At 48.5% G+C, this 17,950-nt stretch overlaps 16 non-coding genes across 16 annotated transcripts; all 16 read left to right on the top strand.

Moving 5' to 3' along the window:
* Positions 1-704: 704 nt before the first annotated feature.
* LOC124737306 lies at positions 705-823 on the top strand. The gene has a single exon (XR_007009655.1). It is a non-coding gene; the product is annotated as a 5S ribosomal RNA (ribosomal RNA).
* A 1,006-nt stretch (positions 824-1,829) lies between these two features.
* LOC124737305 lies at positions 1,830-1,948 on the top strand. Its single transcript, XR_007009654.1, has one exon. It is a non-coding gene; the product is annotated as a 5S ribosomal RNA (ribosomal RNA).
* Positions 1,949-2,955: 1,007 nt separating this feature from the next.
* On the top strand, positions 2,956-3,074 carry LOC124737304. Its single transcript, XR_007009653.1, has one exon. It is a non-coding gene; the product is annotated as a 5S ribosomal RNA (ribosomal RNA).
* A 1,005-nt stretch (positions 3,075-4,079) lies between these two features.
* On the top strand, positions 4,080-4,198 carry LOC124737303. Its single transcript, XR_007009652.1, has one exon. It is a non-coding gene; the product is annotated as a 5S ribosomal RNA (ribosomal RNA).
* A 1,006-nt stretch (positions 4,199-5,204) lies between these two features.
* Positions 5,205-5,323, top strand: LOC124737302. The gene has a single exon (XR_007009651.1). It is a non-coding gene; the product is annotated as a 5S ribosomal RNA (ribosomal RNA).
* Positions 5,324-6,336: 1,013 nt separating this feature from the next.
* On the top strand, positions 6,337-6,455 carry LOC124737301. The gene has a single exon (XR_007009650.1). It is a non-coding gene; the product is annotated as a 5S ribosomal RNA (ribosomal RNA).
* Positions 6,456-7,462: 1,007 nt separating this feature from the next.
* On the top strand, positions 7,463-7,581 carry LOC124737300. Its single transcript, XR_007009649.1, has one exon. It is a non-coding gene; the product is annotated as a 5S ribosomal RNA (ribosomal RNA).
* Positions 7,582-8,588: 1,007 nt separating this feature from the next.
* LOC124737299 lies at positions 8,589-8,707 on the top strand. The gene has a single exon (XR_007009648.1). It is a non-coding gene; the product is annotated as a 5S ribosomal RNA (ribosomal RNA).
* Positions 8,708-9,716: 1,009 nt separating this feature from the next.
* LOC124737298 lies at positions 9,717-9,835 on the top strand. Its single transcript, XR_007009647.1, has one exon. It is a non-coding gene; the product is annotated as a 5S ribosomal RNA (ribosomal RNA).
* A 1,015-nt stretch (positions 9,836-10,850) lies between these two features.
* LOC124737312 lies at positions 10,851-10,968 on the top strand. Its single transcript, XR_007009659.1, has one exon. It is a non-coding gene; the product is annotated as a 5S ribosomal RNA (ribosomal RNA).
* Positions 10,969-11,983: 1,015 nt separating this feature from the next.
* On the top strand, positions 11,984-12,102 carry LOC124737297. The gene has a single exon (XR_007009646.1). It is a non-coding gene; the product is annotated as a 5S ribosomal RNA (ribosomal RNA).
* A 1,009-nt stretch (positions 12,103-13,111) lies between these two features.
* On the top strand, positions 13,112-13,230 carry LOC124737294. The gene has a single exon (XR_007009644.1). It is a non-coding gene; the product is annotated as a 5S ribosomal RNA (ribosomal RNA).
* Positions 13,231-14,245: 1,015 nt separating this feature from the next.
* Positions 14,246-14,364, top strand: LOC124737293. The gene has a single exon (XR_007009643.1). It is a non-coding gene; the product is annotated as a 5S ribosomal RNA (ribosomal RNA).
* A 1,014-nt stretch (positions 14,365-15,378) lies between these two features.
* On the top strand, positions 15,379-15,497 carry LOC124737292. Its single transcript, XR_007009642.1, has one exon. It is a non-coding gene; the product is annotated as a 5S ribosomal RNA (ribosomal RNA).
* A 1,014-nt stretch (positions 15,498-16,511) lies between these two features.
* On the top strand, positions 16,512-16,630 carry LOC124737291. Its single transcript, XR_007009641.1, has one exon. It is a non-coding gene; the product is annotated as a 5S ribosomal RNA (ribosomal RNA).
* A 1,015-nt stretch (positions 16,631-17,645) lies between these two features.
* On the top strand, positions 17,646-17,764 carry LOC124737290. The gene has a single exon (XR_007009640.1). It is a non-coding gene; the product is annotated as a 5S ribosomal RNA (ribosomal RNA).
* Positions 17,765-17,950: the final 186 nt, after the last annotated feature.

The raw sequence follows: 17,950 nt of genomic DNA, 5'->3' as shown, positions 1-17,950 counted from the left end.
TCGTCTCCTCATCTCCTGCAGACGTTTCTTGTGCTTGCGCTGTTATATGGGCCACGACCCGAGCGGCAGCGAGCGGCAGTCGGGACAAGTCGGGACGGGGACAGGGACAGCGATAGGAATGGTGCGAATGCACTGCAAATTACGCAAACACCTCGTCTGATGCGAGGAAGCTCACATCGCCAGCAGTGGCGCCCTCCAACAGGAACTTCCACACCCCGTACAGGCCATACGCCGGTCGGCCGCGCGCCAGCCATCCACTGGACACCAGGGACAAGATGCGTCTTCCGCGAGTGTCGAAGGCTGCACGCGCCAAGCGGATGACAGGAGGTGCAACGAGAAGCTGCGCGTCTCACACACACGGCGGCGCGCCCGCTAGTTCATCAGTCGCTCTGCTGGCACGTCGGATTGCGGAAGGAAGTGCTTACAATTACAATTCTGTTCATGTTTTATGTTGTAAAGTTGTTACCTTGTAACGATGTAATGTTAATAAATAAATTTATAAAGCTCACAAAAAAAAAAAAAAAAAAAACACGAAGCACGTCCTTCCGGCTCATAAGTTTTGGAACTCAGGATTGCGTTCGCGCTAACGTGACGAATTGTCAATAAAAAAAAAATGCGGCTGCTTTCGACCGAAAAGTAAGATTTTGTGTGTGTTGGGATAAGAACCGAATGCGAATTCTGCCATGCGCCAACATTATATGGGCGCCAACGGCCATACCATGTTGAGTACACCGGTTCTCGTCCGATCACCGAAGTTAAGCAACATCGGGCGTGGTTAGTACTTGGATGGGTGACCGCCTGGGAACACCACGTGCTGTTGGCTCCCCTTCATTTACTTTTTTTTTTTTTTTTATACCGCCCTCTTTCCATACCACCGTTGTGTTGTGACAAAGATTCTTGCTTAAGCATTTTAAACTACTGTAATGACCATAAAGTACGAAATTGCAGTAATTGTCTCAGTTTGAGGGAGAATGTGCTAACCAAGTTCGCCAGGAAGTCTTTGAAAACGACAAAACAGTACGAATCGGCAGATATGTTCTGAAATACGTCAGCGCCTGTTGTTGTGTAGCGGTGTACAATTCCTACTTCGATATGTAATCATAAAGTTATTCTTTAGTCGTCTCGTCTCGTCTCCTCATCTCCTGCAGACGTTTCTTGTGCTTGCGCTGTTATATGGGCCACGACCCGAGCGGCAGCGAGCGGCAGTCGGGACAAGTCGGGACGGGGACAGGGACAGCGATAGGAATGGTGCGAATGCACTGCAAATTACGCAAACACCTCGTCTGATGCGAGGAAGCTCACATCGCCAGCAGTGGCGCCCTCCAACAGGAACTTCCACACCCCGTACAGGCCATACGCCGGTCGGCCGCGCGCCAGCCATCCACTGGACACCAGGGACAAGATGCGTCTTCCGCGAGTGTCGAAGGCTGCACGCGCCAAGCGGATGACAGGAGGTGCAACGAGAAGCTGCGCGTCTCACACACACGGCGGCGCGCCCGCTAGTTCATCAGTCGCTCTGCTGGCACGTCGGATTGCGGAAGGAAGTGCTTACAATTACAATTCTGTTCATGTTTTATGTTGTAAAGTTGTTACCTTGTAACGATGTAATGTTAATAAATAAATTTATAAAGCTCACAAAAAAAAAAAAAAAAAAACACGAAGCACGTCCTTCGGCTCATAAGTTTTGGAACTCAGGATTGCGTTCGCGCTAACGTGACGAATTGTCAATAAAAAAAAAATGCGGCTGCTTTCGACCGAAAAGTAAGATTTTGTGTGTGTTGGGATAAGAACCGAATGCGAATTCTGCCATGCGCCAACATTATATGGGCGCCAACGGCCATACCATGTTGAGTACACCGGTTCTCGTCCGATCACCGAAGTTAAGCAACATCGGGCGTGGTTAGTACTTGGATGGGTGACCGCCTGGGAACACCACGTGCTGTTGGCTCCCCTTCATTTACTTTTTTTTTTTTTTTTATACCGCCCTCTTTCCATACCACCGTTGTGTTGTGACAAAGATTCTTGCTTAAGCATTTTAAACTACTGTAATGACCATAAAGTACGAAATTGCAGTAATTGTCTCAGTTTGAGGGAGAATGTGCTAACCAAGTTCGCCAGGAAGTCTTTGAAAACGACAAAACAGTACGAATCGGCAGATATGTTCTGAAATACGTCAGCGCCTGTTGTTGTGTAGCGGTGTACAATTCCTACTTCGATATGTAATCATAAAGTTATTCTTTAGTCGTCTCGTCTCGTCTCCTCATCTCTGCAGACGTTTCTTGTGCTTGCGCTGTTATATGGGCCACGACCCGAGCGGCAGCGAGCGGCAGTCGGGACAAGTCGGGACGGGGACAGGGACAGCGATAGGAATGGTGCGAATGCACTGCAAATTACGCAAACACCTCGTCTGATGCGAGGAAGCTCACATCGCCAGCAGTGGCGCCCTCCAACAGGAACTTCCACACCCCGTACAGGCCATACGCCGGTCGGCCGCGCGCCAGCCATCCACTGGACACCAGGGACAAGATGCGTCTTCCGCGAGTGTCGAAGGCTGCACGCGCCAAGCGGATGACAGGAGGTGCAACGAGAAGCTGCGCGTCTCACACACACGGCGGCGCGCCCGCTAGTTCGGCAGTCGCTCTGCTGGCACGTCGGATTGCGGAAGGAAGTGCTTACAATTACAATTCTGTTCATGTTTTATGTTGTAAAGTTGTTACCTTGTAACGATGTAATGTTAATAAATAAATTTATAAAGCTCACAAAAAAAAAAAAAAAAAAAACACGAAGCACGTCCTTCCGGCTCATAAGTTTTGGAACTCAGGATTGCGTTCGCGCTAACGTGACGAATTGTCAATAAAAAAAAAATGCGGCTGCTTTCGACCGAAAAGTAAGATTTTGTGTGTGTTGGGATAAGAACCGAATGCGAATTCTGCCATGCGCCAACATTATATGGGCGCCAACGGCCATACCATGTTGAGTACACCGGTTCTCGTCCGATCACCGAAGTTAAGCAACATCGGGCGTGGTTAGTACTTGGATGGGTGACCGCCTGGGAACACCACGTGCTGTTGGCTCCCCTTCATTTACTTTTTTTTTTTTTTTTATACCGCCCTCTTTCCATACCACCGTTGTGTTGTGACAAAGATTCTTGCTTAAGCATTTTAAACTACTGTAATGACCATAAAGTACGAAATTGCAGTAATTGTCTCAGTTTGAGGGAGAATGTGCTAACCAAGTTCGCCAGGAAGTCTTTGAAAACGACAAAACAGTACGAATCGGCAGATATGTTCTGAAATACGTCAGCGCCTGTTGTTGTGTAGCGGTGTACAATTCCTACTTCGATATGTAATCATAAAGTTATTCTTTAGTCGTCTCGTCTCGTCTCCTCATCTCCTGCAGACGTTTCTTGTGCTTGCGCTGTTATATGGGCCACGACCCGAGCGGCAGCGAGCGGCAGTCGGGACAAGTCGGGACGGGGACAGGGACAGCGATAGGAATGGTGCGAATGCACTGCAAATTACGCAAACACCTCGTCTGATGCGAGGAAGCTCACATCGCCAGCAGTGGCGCCCTCCAACAGGAACTTCCACACCCCGTACAGGCCATACGCCGGTCGGCCGCGCGCCAGCCATCCACTGGACACCAGGGACAAGATGCGTCTTCCGCGAGTGTCGAAGGCTGCACGCGCCAAGCGGATGACAGGAGGTGCAACGAGAAGCTGCGCGTCTCACACACACGGCGGCGCGCCCGCTAGTTCATCAGTCGCTCTGCTGGCACGTCGGATTGCGGAAGGAAGTGCTTACAATTACAATTCTGTTCATGTTTTATGTTGTAAAGTTGTTACCTTGTAACGATGTAATGTTAATAAATAAATTTATAAAGCTCACAAAAAAAAAAAAAAAAAAACACGAAGCACGTCCTTCCGGCTCATAAGTTTGGAACTCAGGATTGCGTTCGCGCTAACGTGACGAATTGTCAATAAAAAAAAATGCGGCTGCTTTCGACCGAAAAGTAAGATTTTGTGTGTGTTGGGATAAGAACCGAATGCGAATTCTGCCATGCGCCAACATTATATGGGCGCCAACGGCCATACCATGTTGAGTACACCGGTTCTCGTCCGATCACCGAAGTTAAGCAACATCGGGCGTGGTTAGTACTTGGATGGGTGACCGCCTGGGAACACCACGTGCTGTTGGCTCCCCTTCATTTACTTTTTTTTTTTTTTTATACCGCCCTCTTTCCATACCACCGTTGTGTTGTGACAAAGATTCTTGCTTAAGCATTTTAAACTACTGTAATGACCATAAAGTACGAAATTGCAGTAATTGTCTCAGTTTGAGGGAGAATGTGCTAACCAAGTTCGCCAGGAAGTCTTTGAAAACGACAAAACAGTACGAATCGGCAGATATGTTCTGAAATACGTCAGCGCCTGTTGTTGTGTAGCGGTGTACAATTCCTACTTCGATATGTAATCATAAAGTTATTCTTTAGTCGTCTCGTCTCGTCTCCTCATCTCCTGCAGACGTTTCTTGTGCTTGCGCTGTTATATGGGCCACGACCCGAGCGGCAGCGAGCGGCAGTCGGGACAAGTCGGGACGGGGACAGGGACAGCGATAGGAATGGTGCGAATGCACTGCAAATTACGCAAACACCTCGTCTGATGCGAGGAAGCTCACATCGCCAGCAGTGGCGCCCTCCAACAGGAACTTCCACACCCCGTACAGGCCATACGCCGGTCGGCCGCGCGCCAGCCATCCACTGGACACCAGGGACAAGATGCGTCTTCCGCGAGTGTCGAAGGCTGCACGCGCCAAGCGGATGACAGGAGGTGCAACGAGAAGCTGCGCGTCTCACACACACGGCGGCGCGCCCGCTAGTTCGGCAGTCGCTCTGCTGGCACGTCGGATTGCGGAAGGAAGTGCTTACAATTACAATTCTGTTCATGTTTTATGTTGTAAAGTTGTTACCTTGTAACGATGTAATGTTAATAAATAAATTTATAAAGCTCACAAAAAAAAAAAAAAAAAAACACGAAGCACGTCCTTCCGGCTCATAAGTTTTGGAACTCAGGATTGCGTTCGCGCTAACGTGACGAATTGTCAATAAAAAAAAAATGCGGCTGCTTTCGACCGAAAAGTAAGATTTTGTGTGTGTTGGGATAAGAACCGAATGCGAATTCTGCCATGCGCCAACATTATATGGGCGCCAACGGCCATACCATGTTGAGTACACCGGTTCTCGTCCGATCACCGAAGTTAAGCAACATCGGGCGTGGTTAGTACTTGGATGGGTGACCGCCTGGGAACACCACGTGCTGTTGGCTCCCTTCATTTACTTTTTTTTTTTTTTTTATACCGCCCTCTTTCCATACCACCGTTGTGTTGTGACAAAGATTCTTGCTTAAGCATTTTAAACTACTGTAATGACCATAAAGTACGAAATTGCAGTAATTGTCTCAGTTTGAGGGAGAATGTGCTAACCAAGTTCGCCAGGAAGTCTTTGAAAACGACAAAACAGTACGAATCGGCAGATATGTTCTGAAATACGTCAGCGCCTGTTGTTGTGTAGCGGTGTACAATTCCTACTTCGATATGTAATCATAAAGTTATTCTTTAGTCGTCTCGTCTCGTCTCCTCATCTCCTGCAGACGTTTCTTGTGCTTGCGCTGTTATATGGGCCACGACCCGAGCGGCAGCGAGCGGCAGTCGAGCAAAGTCGGGACAAGTCGGGACGGGGACAGGGACAGCGATAGGAATGGTGCGAATGCACTGCAAATTACGCAAACATCTCGTCTGATGCGAGGAAGCTCACATCGCCAGCAGTGGCGCCCTCCAACAGGAACTTCCACACCCCGTACAGGCCATACGCCGGTCGCCGCGCGCCAGCCATCCACTGGACACCAGGGACAAGATGCGTCTTCCGCGAGTGTCGAAGGCTGCACGCGCCAAGCGGATGACAGGAGGTGCAACGAGAAGCTGCGCGTCTCACACACACGGCGGCGCGCCCGCTAGTTCGGCAGTCGCTCTGCTGGCACGTCGGATTGCGGAAGGAAGTGCTTACAATTACAATTCTGTTCATGTTTTATGTTGTAAAGTTGTTACCTTGTAACGATGTAATGTTAATAAATAAATTTATAAAGCTCACAAAAAAAAAAAAAAAAACACGAAGCACGTCCTTCCGGCTCATAAGTTTTGGAACTCAGGATTGCGTTCGCGCTAACGTGACGAATTGTCAATAAAAAAAAAATGCGGCTGCTTTCGACCGAAAAGTAAGATTTTGTGTGTGTTGGGATAAGAACCGAATGCGAATTCTGCCATGCGCCAACATTATATGGGCGCCAACGGCCATACCATGTTGAGTACACCGGTTCTCGTCCGATCACCGAAGTTAAGCAACATCGGGCGTGGTTAGTACTTGGATGGGTGACCGCCTGGGAACACCACGTGCTGTTGGCTCCCCTTCATTTACTTTTTTTTTTTTTTTATACCGCCCTCTTTCCATACCACCGTTGTGTTGTGACAAAGATTCTTGCTTAAGCATTTTAAACTACTGTAATGACCATAAAGTACGAAATTGCAGTAATTGTCTCAGTTTGAGGGAGAATGTGCTAACCAAGTTCGCCAGGAAGTCTTTGAAAACGACAAAACAGTACGAATCGGCAGATATGTTCTGAAATACGTCAGCGCCTGTTGTTGTGTAGCGGTGTACAATTCCTACTTCGATATGTAATCATAAAGTTATTCTTTAGTCGTCTCGTCTCGTCTCCTCATCTCCTGCAGACGTTTCTTGTGCTTGCGCTGTTATATGGGCCACGACCCGAGCGGCAGCGAGCGGCAGTCGGGACAAGTCGGGACGGGGACAGGGACAGCGATAGGAATGGTGCGAATGCACTGCAAATTACGCAAACACCTCGTCTGATGCGAGGAAGCTCACATCGCCAGCAGTGGCGCCCTCCAACAGGAACTTCCACACCCCGTACAGGCCATACGCCGGTCGGCCGCGCGCCAGCCATCCACTGGACACCAGGGACAAGATGCGTCTTCCGCGAGTGTCGAAGGCTGCACGCGCCAAGCGGATGACAGGAGGTGCAACGAGAAGCTGCGCGTCTCACACACACGGCGGCGCGCCCGCTAGTTCATCAGTCGCTCTGCTGGCACGTCGGATTGCGGAAGGAAGTGCTTACAATTACAATTCTGTTCATGTTTTATGTTGTAAAGTTGTTACCTTGTAACGATGTAATGTTAATAAATAAATTTATAAAGCTCACAAAAAAAAAAAAAAAAAAAACACGAAGCACGTCCTTCCGGCTCATAAGTTTTGGAACTCAGGATTGCGTTCGCGCTAACGTGACGAATTGTCAATAAAAAAAAAATGCGGCTGCTTTCGACCGAAAAGTAAGATTTTGTGTGTGTTGGGATAAGAACCGAATGCGAATTCTGCCATGCGCCAACATTATATGGGCGCCAACGGCCATACCATGTTGAGTACACCGGTTCTCGTCCGATCACCGAAGTTAAGCAACATCGGGCGTGGTTAGTACTTGGATGGGTGACCGCCTGGGAACACCACGTGCTGTTGGCTCCCCTTCATTTACTTTTTTTTTTTTTTTTATACCGCCCTCTTTCCATACCACCGTTGTGTTGTGACAAAGATTCTTGCTTAAGCATTTTAAACTACTGTAATGACCATAAAGTACGAAATTGCAGTAATTGTCTCAGTTTGAGGGAGAATGTGCTAACCAAGTTCGCCAGGAAGTCTTTGAAAACGACAAAACAGTACGAATCGGCAGATATGTTCTGAAATACGTCAGCGCCTGTTGTTGTGTAGCGGTGTACAATTCCTACTTCGATATGTAATCATAAAGTTATTCTTTAGTCGTCTCGTCTCGTCTCCTCATCTCCTGCAGACGTTTCTTGTGCTTGCGCTGTTATATGGGCCACGACCCGAGCGGCAGCGAGCGGCAGTCGGGACAAGTCGGGACGGGGACAGGGACAGCGATAGGAATGGTGCGAATGCACTGCAAATTACGCAAACACCTCGTCTGATGCGAGGAAGCTCACATCGCCAGCAGTGGCGCCCTCCAACAGGAACTTCCACACCCCGTACAGGCCATACGCCGGTCGGCCGCGCGCCAGCCATCCACTGGACACCAGGGACAAGATGCGTCTTCCGCGAGTGTCGAAGGCTGCACGCGCCAAGCGGATGACAGGAGGTGCAACGAGAAGCTGCGCGTCTCACACACACGGCGGCGCGCCCGCTAGTTCATCAGTCGCTCTGCTGGCACGTCGGATTGCGGAAGGAAGTGCTTACAATTACAATTCTGTTCATGTTTTATGTTGTAAAGTTGTTACCTTGTAACGATGTAATGTTAATAAATAAATTTATAAAGCTCACAAAAAAAAAAAAAAAAAAACACGAAGCACGTCCTTCCGGCTCATAAGTTTTGGAACTCAGGATTGCGTTCGCGCTAACGTGACGAATTGTCAATAAAAAAAAAATGCGGCTGCTTTCGACCGAAAAGTAAGATTTTGTGTGTGTTGGGATAAGAACCGAATGCGAATTCTGCCATGCGCCAACATTATATGGGCGCCAACGGCCATACCATGTTGAGTACACCGGTTCTCGTCCGATCACCGAAGTTAAGCAACATCGGGCGTGGTTAGTACTTGGATGGGTGACCGCCTGGGAACACCACGTGCTGTTGGCTCCCCTTCATTTACTTTTTTTTTTTTTTTTATACCGCCCTCTTTCCATACCACCGTTGTGTTGTGACAAAGATTCTTGCTTAAGCATTTTAAACTACTGTAATGACCATAAAGTACGAAATTGCAGTAATTGTCTCAGTTTGAGGGAGAATGTGCTAACCAAGTTCGCCAGGAAGTCTTTGAAAACGACAAACAGTACGAATCGGCAGATATGTTCTGAAATACGTCAGCGCCTGTTGTTGTGTAGCGGTGTACAATTCCTACTTCGATATGTAATCATAAAGTTATTCTTTAGTCGTCTCGTCTCGTCTCCTCATCTCCTGCAGACGTTTCTTGTGCTTGCGCTGTTATATGGGCCACGACCCGAGCGGCAGCGAGCGGCAGTCGGGACAAGTCGGGACGGGGACAGGGACAGCGATAGGAATGGTGCGAATGCACTGCAAATTACGCAAACACCTCGTCTGATGCGAGGAAGCTCACATCGCCAGCAGTGGCGCCCTCCAACAGGAACTTCCACACCCCGTACAGGCCATACGCCGGTCGGCCGCGCGCCAGCCATCCACTGGACACCAGGGACAAGATGCGTCTTCCGCGAGTGTCGAAGGCTGCACGCGCCAAGCGGATGACAGGAGGTGCAACGAGAAGCTGCGCGTCTCACACACACGGCGGCGCGCCCGCTAGTTCATCAGTCGCTCTGCTGGCACGTCGGATTGCGGAAGGAAGTGCTTACAATTACAATTCTGTTCATGTTTTATGTTGTAAAGTTGTTACCTTGTAACGATGTAATGTTAATAAATAAATTTATAAAGCTCACAAAAAAAAAAAAAAAAAAAAACACGAAGCACGTCCTTCCGGCTCATAAGTTTTGGAACTCAGGATTGCGTTCGCGCTAACGTGACGAATTGTCAATAAAAAAAAAAATGCGGCTGCTTTCGACCGAAAAGTAAGATTTTGTGTGTGTTGGGATAAGAACCGAATGCGAATTCTGCCATGCGCCAACATTATATGGGCGCCAACGGCCATACCATGTTGAGTACACCGGTTCTCGTCCGATCACCGAAGTTAAGCAACATCGGGCGTGGTTAGTACTTGGATGGGTGACCGCCTGGGAACACCACGTGCTGTTGGCTCCCCTTCATTTACTTTTTTTTTTTTTTTTATACCGCCCTCTTTCCATACCACCGTTGTGTTGTGACAAAGATTCTTGCTTAAGCATTTTAAACTACTGTAATGACCATAAAGTACGAAATTGCAGTAATTGTCTCAGTTTGAGGGAGAATGTGCTAACCAAGTTCGCCAGGAAGTCTTTGAAAACGACAAAACAGTACGAATCGGCAGATATGTTCTGAAATACGTCAGCGCCTGTTGTTGTGTAGCGGTGTACAATTCCTACTTCGATATGTAATCATAAAGTTATTCTTTAGTCGTCTCGTCTCGTCTCCTCATCTCCTGCAGACGTTTCTTGTGCTTGCGCTGTTATATGGGCCACGACCCGAGCGGCAGCGAGCGGCAGTCGAGCAAAGTCGGGACAAGTCGGGACGGGGACAGGGACAGCGATAGGAATGGTGCGAATGCACTGCAAATTACGCAAACATCTCGTCTGATGCGAGGAAGCTCACATCGCCAGCAGTGGCGCCCTCCAACAGGAACTTCCACACCCCGTACAGGCCATACGCCGGTCGGCCGCGCGCCAGCCATCCACTGGACACCAGGGACAAGATGCGTCTTCCGCGAGTGTCGAAGGCTGCACGCGCCAAGCGGATGACAGGAGGTGCAACGAGAAGCTGCGCGTCTCACACACACGGCGGCGCGCCCGCTAGTTCGGCAGTCGCTCTGCTGGCACGTCGGATTGCGGAAGGAAGTGCTTACAATTACAATTCTGTTCATGTTTTATGTTGTAAAGTTGTTACCTTGTAACGATGTAATGTTAATAAATAAATTTATAAAGCTCACAAAAAAAAAAAAAAAAACACGAAGCACGTCCTTCCGGCTCATAAGTTTTGGAACTCAGGATTGCGTTCGCGCTAACGTGACGAATTGTCAATAAAAAAAAAATGCGGCTGCTTTCGACCGAAAAGTAAGATTTTGTGTGTGTTGGGATAAGAACCGAATGCGAATTCTGCCATGCGCCAACATTATATGGGCGCCAACGGCCATACCATGTTGAGTACACCGGTTCTCGTCCGATCACCGAAGTTAAGCAACATCGGGCGTGGTTAGTACTTGGATGGGTGACCGCCTGGAACACCACGTGCTGTTGGCTCCCCTTCATTTACTTTTTTTTTTTTTTTTATACCGCCCTCTTTCCATACCACCGTTGTGTTGTGACAAAGATTCTTGCTTAAGCATTTTAAACTACTGTAATGACCATAAAGTACGAAATTGCAGTAATTGTCTCAGTTTGAGGGAGAATGTGCTAACCAAGTTCGCCAGGAAGTCTTTGAAAACGACAAAACAGTACGAATCGGCAGATATGTTCTGAAATACGTCAGCGCCTGTTGTTGTGTAGCGGTGTACAATTCCTACTTCGATATGTAATCATAAAGTTATTCTTTAGTCGTCTCGTCTCGTCTCCTCATCTCCTGCAGACGTTTCTTGTGCTTGCGCTGTTATATGGGCCACGACCCGAGCGGCAGCGAGCGGCAGTCGAGCAAAGTCGGGACAAGTCGGGACGGGGACAGGGACAGCGATAGGAATGGTGCGAATGCACTGCAAATTACGCAAACATCTCGTCTGATGCGAGGAAGCTCACATCGCCAGCAGTGGCGCCCTCCAACAGGAACTTCCACACCCCGTACAGGCCATACGCCGGTCGGCCGCGCGCCAGCCATCCACTGGACACCAGGGACAAGATGCGTCTTCCGCGAGTGTCGAAGGCTGCACGCGCCAAGCGGATGACAGGAGGTGCAACGAGAAGCTGCGCGTCTCACACACACGGCGGCGCGCCCGCTAGTTCGGCAGTCGCTCTGCTGGCACGTCGGATTGCGGAAGGAAGTGCTTACAATTACAATTCTGTTCATGTTTTATGTTGTAAAGTTGTTACCTTGTAACGATGTAATGTTAATAAATAAATTTATAAAGCTCACAAAAAAAAAAAAAAAAACACGAAGCACGTCCTTCCGGCTCATAAGTTTTGGAACTCAGGATTGCGTTCGCGCTAACGTGACGAATTGTCAATAAAAAAAAAATGCGGCTGCTTTCGACCGAAAAGTAAGATTTTGTGTGTGTTGGGATAAGAACCGAATGCGAATTCTGCCATGCGCCAACATTATATGGGCGCCAACGGCCATACCATGTTGAGTACACCGGTTCTCGTCCGATCACCGAAGTTAAGCAACATCGGGCGTGGTTAGTACTTGGATGGGTGACCGCCTGGGAACACCACGTGCTGTTGGCTCCCCTTCATTTACTTTTTTTTTTTTTTTATACCGCCCTCTTTCCATACCACCGTTGTGTTGTGACAAAGATTCTTGCTTAAGCATTTTAAACTACTGTAATGACCATAAAGTACGAAATTGCAGTAATTGTCTCAGTTTGAGGGAGAATGTGCTAACCAAGTTCGCCAGGAAGTCTTTGAAAACGACAAAACAGTACGAATCGGCAGATATGTTCTGAAATACGTCAGCGCCTGTTGTTGTGTAGCGGTGTACAATTCCTACTTCGATATGTAATCATAAAGTTATTCTTTAGTCGTCTCGTCTCGTCTCCTCATCTCCTGCAGACGTTTCTTGTGCTTGCGCTGTTATATGGGCCACGACCCGAGCGGCAGCGAGCGGCAGTCGGGACAAGTCGGGACGGGGACAGGGACAGCGATAGGAATGGTGCGAATGCACTGCAAATTACGCAAACACCTCGTCTGATGCGAGGAAGCTCACATCGCCAGCAGTGGCGCCCTCCAACAGGAACTTCCACACCCCGTACAGGCCATACGCCGGTCGGCCGCGCGCCAGCCATCCACTGGACACCAGGGACAAGATGCGTCTTCCGCGAGTGTCGAAGGCTGCACGCGCCAAGCGGATGACAGGAGGTGCAACGAGAAGCTGCGCGTCTCACACACACGGCGGCGCGCCCGCTAGTTCATCAGTCGCTCTGCTGGCACGTCGGATTGCGGAAGGAAGTGCTTACAATTACAATTCTGTTCATGTTTTATGTTGTAAAGTTGTTACCTTGTAACGATGTAATGTTAATAAATAAATTTATAAAGCTCACAAAAAAAAAAAAAAAAAAAAACACGAAGCACGTCCTTCCGGCTCATAAGTTTTGGAACTCAGGATTGCGTTCGCGCTAACGTGACGAATTGTCAATAAAAAAAAAAATGCGGCTGCTTTCGACCGAAAAGTAAGATTTTGTGTGTGTTGGGATAAGAACCGAATGCGAATTCTGCCATGCGCCAACATTATATGGGCGCCAACGGCCATACCATGTTGAGTACACCGGTTCTCGTCCGATCACCGAAGTTAAGCAACATCGGGCGTGGTTAGTACTTGGATGGGTGACCGCCTGGGAACACCACGTGCTGTTGGCTCCCCTTCATTTACTTTTTTTTTTTTTTTTATACCGCCCTCTTTCCATACCACCGTTGTGTTGTGACAAAGATTCTTGCTTAAGCATTTTAAACTACTGTAATGACCATAAAGTACGAAATTGCAGTAATTGTCTCAGTTTGAGGGAGAATGTGCTAACCAAGTTCGCCAGGAAGTCTTTGAAAACGACAAAACAGTACGAATCGGCAGATATGTTCTGAAATACGTCAGCGCCTGTTGTTGTGTAGCGGTGTACAATTCCTACTTCGATATGTAATCATAAAGTTATTCTTTAGTCGTCTCGTCTCGTCTCCTCATCTCCTGCAGACGTTTCTTGTGCTTGCGCTGTTATATGGGCCACGACCCGAGCGGCAGCGAGCGGCAGTCGAGCAAAGTCGGGACAAGTCGGGACGGGGACAGGGACAGCGATAGGAATGGTGCGAATGCACTGCAAATTACGCAAACATCTCGTCTGATGCGAGGAAGCTCACATCGCCAGCAGTGGCGCCCTCCAACAGGAACTTCCACACCCCGTACAGGCCATACGCCGGTCGGCCGCGCGCCAGCCATCCACTGGACACCAGGGACAAGATGCGTCTTCCGCGAGTGTCGAAGGCTGCACGCGCCAAGCGGATGACAGGAGGTGCAACGAGAAGCTGCGCGTCTCACACACACGGCGGCGCGCCCGCTAGTTCGGCAGTCGCTCTGCTGGCACGTCGGATTGCGGAAGGAAGTGCTTACAATTACAATTCTGTTCATGTTTTATGTTGTAAAGTTGTTACCTTGTAACGATGTAATGTTAATAAATAAATTTATAAAGCTCACAAAAAAAAAAAAAAAAACACGAAGCACGTCCTTCCGGCTCATAAGTTTTGGAACTCAGGATTGCGTTCGCGCTAACGTGACGAATTGTCAATAAAAAAAAAATGCGGCTGCTTTCGACCGAAAAGTAAGATTTTGTGTGTGTTGGGATAAGAACCGAATGCGAATTCTGCCATGCGCCAACATTATATGGGCGCCAACGGCCATACCATGTTGAGTACACCGGTTCTCGTCCGATCACCGAAGTTAAGCAACATCGGGCGTGGTTAGTACTTGGATGGGTGACCGCCTGGGAACACCACGTGCTGTTGGCTCCCCTTCATTTACTTTTTTTTTTTTTTTTATACCGCCCTCTTTCCATACCACCGTTGTGTTGTGACAAAGATTCTTGCTTAAGCATTTTAAACTACTGTAATGACCATAAAGTACGAAATTGCAGTAATTGTCTCAGTTTGAGGGAGAATGTGCTAACCAAGTTCGCCAGGAAGTCTTTGAAAACGACAAAACAGTACGAATCGGCAGATATGTTCTGAAATACGTCAGCGCCTGTTGTTGTGTAGCGGTGTACAATTCCTACTTCGATATGTAATCATAAAGTTATTCTTTAGTCGTCTCGTCTCGTCTCCTCATCTCCTGCAGACGTTTCTTGTGCTTGCGCTGTTATATGGGCCACGACCCGAGCGGCAGCGAGCGGCAGTCGAGCAAAGTCGGGACAAGTCGGGACGGGGACAGGGACAGCGATAGGAATGGTGCGAATGCACTGCAAATTACGCAAACATCTCGTCTGATGCGAGGAAGCTCACATCGCCAGCAGTGGCGCCCTCCAACAGGAACTTCCACACCCCGTACAGGCCATACGCCGGTCGGCCGCGCGCCAGCCATCCACTGGACACCAGGGACAAGATGCGTCTTCCGCGAGTGTCGAAGGCTGCACGCGCCAAGCGGATGACAGGAGGTGCAACGAGAAGCTGCGCGTCTCACACACACGGCGGCGCGCCCGCTAGTTCGGCAGTCGCTCTGCTGGCACGTCGGATTGCGGAAGGAAGTGCTTACAATTACAATTCTGTTCATGTTTTATGTTGTAAAGTTGTTACCTTGTAACGATGTAATGTTAATAAATAAATTTATAAAGCTCACAAAAAAAAAAAAAAAACACGAAGCACGTCCTTCCGGCTCATAAGTTTTGGAACTCAGGATTGCGTTCGCGCTAACGTGACGAATTGTCAATAAAAAAAAAATGCGGCTGCTTTCGACCGAAAAGTAAGATTTTGTGTGTGTTGGGATAAGAACCGAATGCGAATTCTGCCATGCGCCAACATTATATGGGCGCCAACGGCCATACCATGTTGAGTACACCGGTTCTCGTCCGATCACCGAAGTTAAGCAACATCGGGCGTGGTTAGTACTTGGATGGGTGACCGCCTGGGAACACCACGTGCTGTTGGCTCCCCTTCATTTACTTTTTTTTTTTTTTTTATACCGCCCTCTTTCCATACCACCGTTGTGTTGTGACAAAGATTCTTGCTTAAGCATTTTAAACTACTGTAATGACCATAAAGTACGAAATTGCAGTAATTGTCTCAGTTTGAGGGAGAATGTGCTAACCAAGTTCGCCAGGAAGTCTTTGAAAACGACAAAACAGTACGAATCGGCAGATATGTTCTGAAATACGTCAGCGCCTGTTGTTGTGTAGCGGTGTACAATTCCTACTTCGATATGTAATCATAAAGTTATTCTTTAGTCGTCTCGTCTCGTCTCCTCATCTCCTGCAGACGTTTCTTGTGCTTGCGCTGTTATATGGGCCACGACCCGAGCGGCAGCGAGCGGCAGTCGAGCAAAGTCGGGACAAGTCGGGACGGGGACAGGGACAGCGATAGGAATGGTGCGAATGCACTGCAAATTACGCAAACATCTCGTCTGATGCGAGGAAGCTCACATCGCCAGCAGTGGCGCCCTCCAACAGGAACTTCCACACCCCGTACAGGCCATACGCCGGTCGGCCGCGCGCCAGCCATCCACTGGACACCAGGGACAAGATGCGTCTTCCGCGAGTGTCGAAGGCTGCACGCGCCAAGCGGATGACAGGAGGTGCAACGAGAAGCTGCGCGTCTCACACACACGGCGGCGCGCCCGCTAGTTCGGCAGTCGCTCTGCTGGCACGTCGGATTGCGGAAGGAAGTGCTTACAATTACAATTCTGTTCATGTTTTATGTTGTAAAGTTGTTACCTTGTAACGATGTAATGTTAATAAATAAATTTATAAAGCTCACAAAAAAAAAAAAAAAACACGAAGCACGTCCTTCCGGCTCATAAGTTTTGGAACTCAGGATTGCGTTCGCGCTAACGTGACGAATTGTCAATAAAAAAAAAATGCGGCTGCTTTCGACCGAAAAGTAAGATTTTGTGTGTGTTGGGATAAGAACCGAATGCGAATTCTGCCATGCGCCAACATTATATGGGCGCCAACGGCCATACCATGTTGAGTACACCGGTTCTCGTCCGATCACCGAAGTTAAGCAACATCGGGCGTGGTTAGTACTTGGATGGGTGACCGCCTGGGAACACCACGTGCTGTTGGCTCCCCTTCATTTACTTTTTTTTTTTTTTTTATACCGCCCTCTTTCCATACCACCGTTGTGTTGTGACAAAGATTCTTGCTTAAGCATTTTAAACTACTGTAATGACCATAAAGTACGAAATTGCAGTAATTGTCTCAGTTTGAGGGAGAATGTGCTAACCAAGTTCGCCAGGAAGTCTTTGAAAACGACAAAACAGTACGAATCGGCAGATATGTTCTGAAATACGTCAGCGCCTGTTGTTGTGTAGCGGTGTACAATTCCTACTTCGATATGTAATCATAAAGTTATTCTTTAGTCGTCTCGTCTCGTCTCCTCATCTCCTGCAGACGTTTCTTGTGCTTGCGCTGTTATATGGGCCACGACCCGAGCGGCAGCGAGCGGCAGTCGAGCAAAGTCGGGACAAGTCGGGACGGGGACAGGGACAGCGATAGGAATGGTGCGAATGCACTGCAAATTACGCAAACATCTCGTCTGATGCGAGGAAGCTCACATCGCCAGCAGTGGCGCCCTCCAACAGGAACTTCCACACCCCGTACAGGCCATACGCCGGTCGGCCGCGCGCCAGCCATCCACTGGACACCAGGGACAAGATGCGTCTTCCGCGAGTGTCGAAGGCTGCACGCGCCAAGCGGATGACAGGAGGTGCAACGAGAAGCTGCGCGTCTCACACACACGGCGGCGCGCCCGCTAGTTCGGCAGTCGCTCTGCTGGCACGTCGGATTGCGGAAGGAAGTGCTTACAATTACAATTCTGTTCATGTTTTATGTTGTAAAGTTGTTACCTTGTAACGATGTAATGTTAATAAATAAATTTATAAAGCTCACAAAAAAAAAAAAAAAAACACGAAGCACGTCCTTCCGGCTCATAAGTTTTGGAACTCAGGATTGCGTTCGCGCTAACGTGACGAATTGTCAATAAAAAAAAAATGCGGCTGCTTTCGACCGAAAAGTAAGATTTTGTGTGTGTTGGGATAAGAACCGAATGCGAATTCTGCCATGCGCCAACATTATATGGGCGCCAACGGCCATACCATGTTGAGTACACCGGTTCTCGTCCGATCACCGAAGTTAAGCAACATCGGGCGTGGTTAGTACTTGGATGGGTGACCGCCTGGGAACACCACGTGCTGTTGGCTCCCCTTCATTTACTTTTTTTTTTTTTTTTATACCGCCCTCTTTCCATACCACCGTTGTGTTGTGACAAAGATTCTTGCTTAAGCATTTTAAACTACTGTAATGACCATAAAGTACGAAATTGCAGTAATTGTCTCAGTTTGAGGGAGAATGTGCTAACCAAGTTCGCCAGGAAGTCTTTGAAAACG

Source organism: Schistocerca piceifrons, unplaced genomic scaffold (genome assembly GCF_021461385.2).
Source record: "Schistocerca piceifrons isolate TAMUIC-IGC-003096 unplaced genomic scaffold, iqSchPice1.1 HiC_scaffold_1695, whole genome shotgun sequence".
Classification (NCBI taxonomy): domain Eukaryota; kingdom Metazoa; phylum Arthropoda; class Insecta; order Orthoptera; family Acrididae; genus Schistocerca; species Schistocerca piceifrons.
The sequence above is the reverse complement of the archived record's forward strand: the minus strand, read 5'-3'. Positions and strand labels throughout refer to the sequence as shown.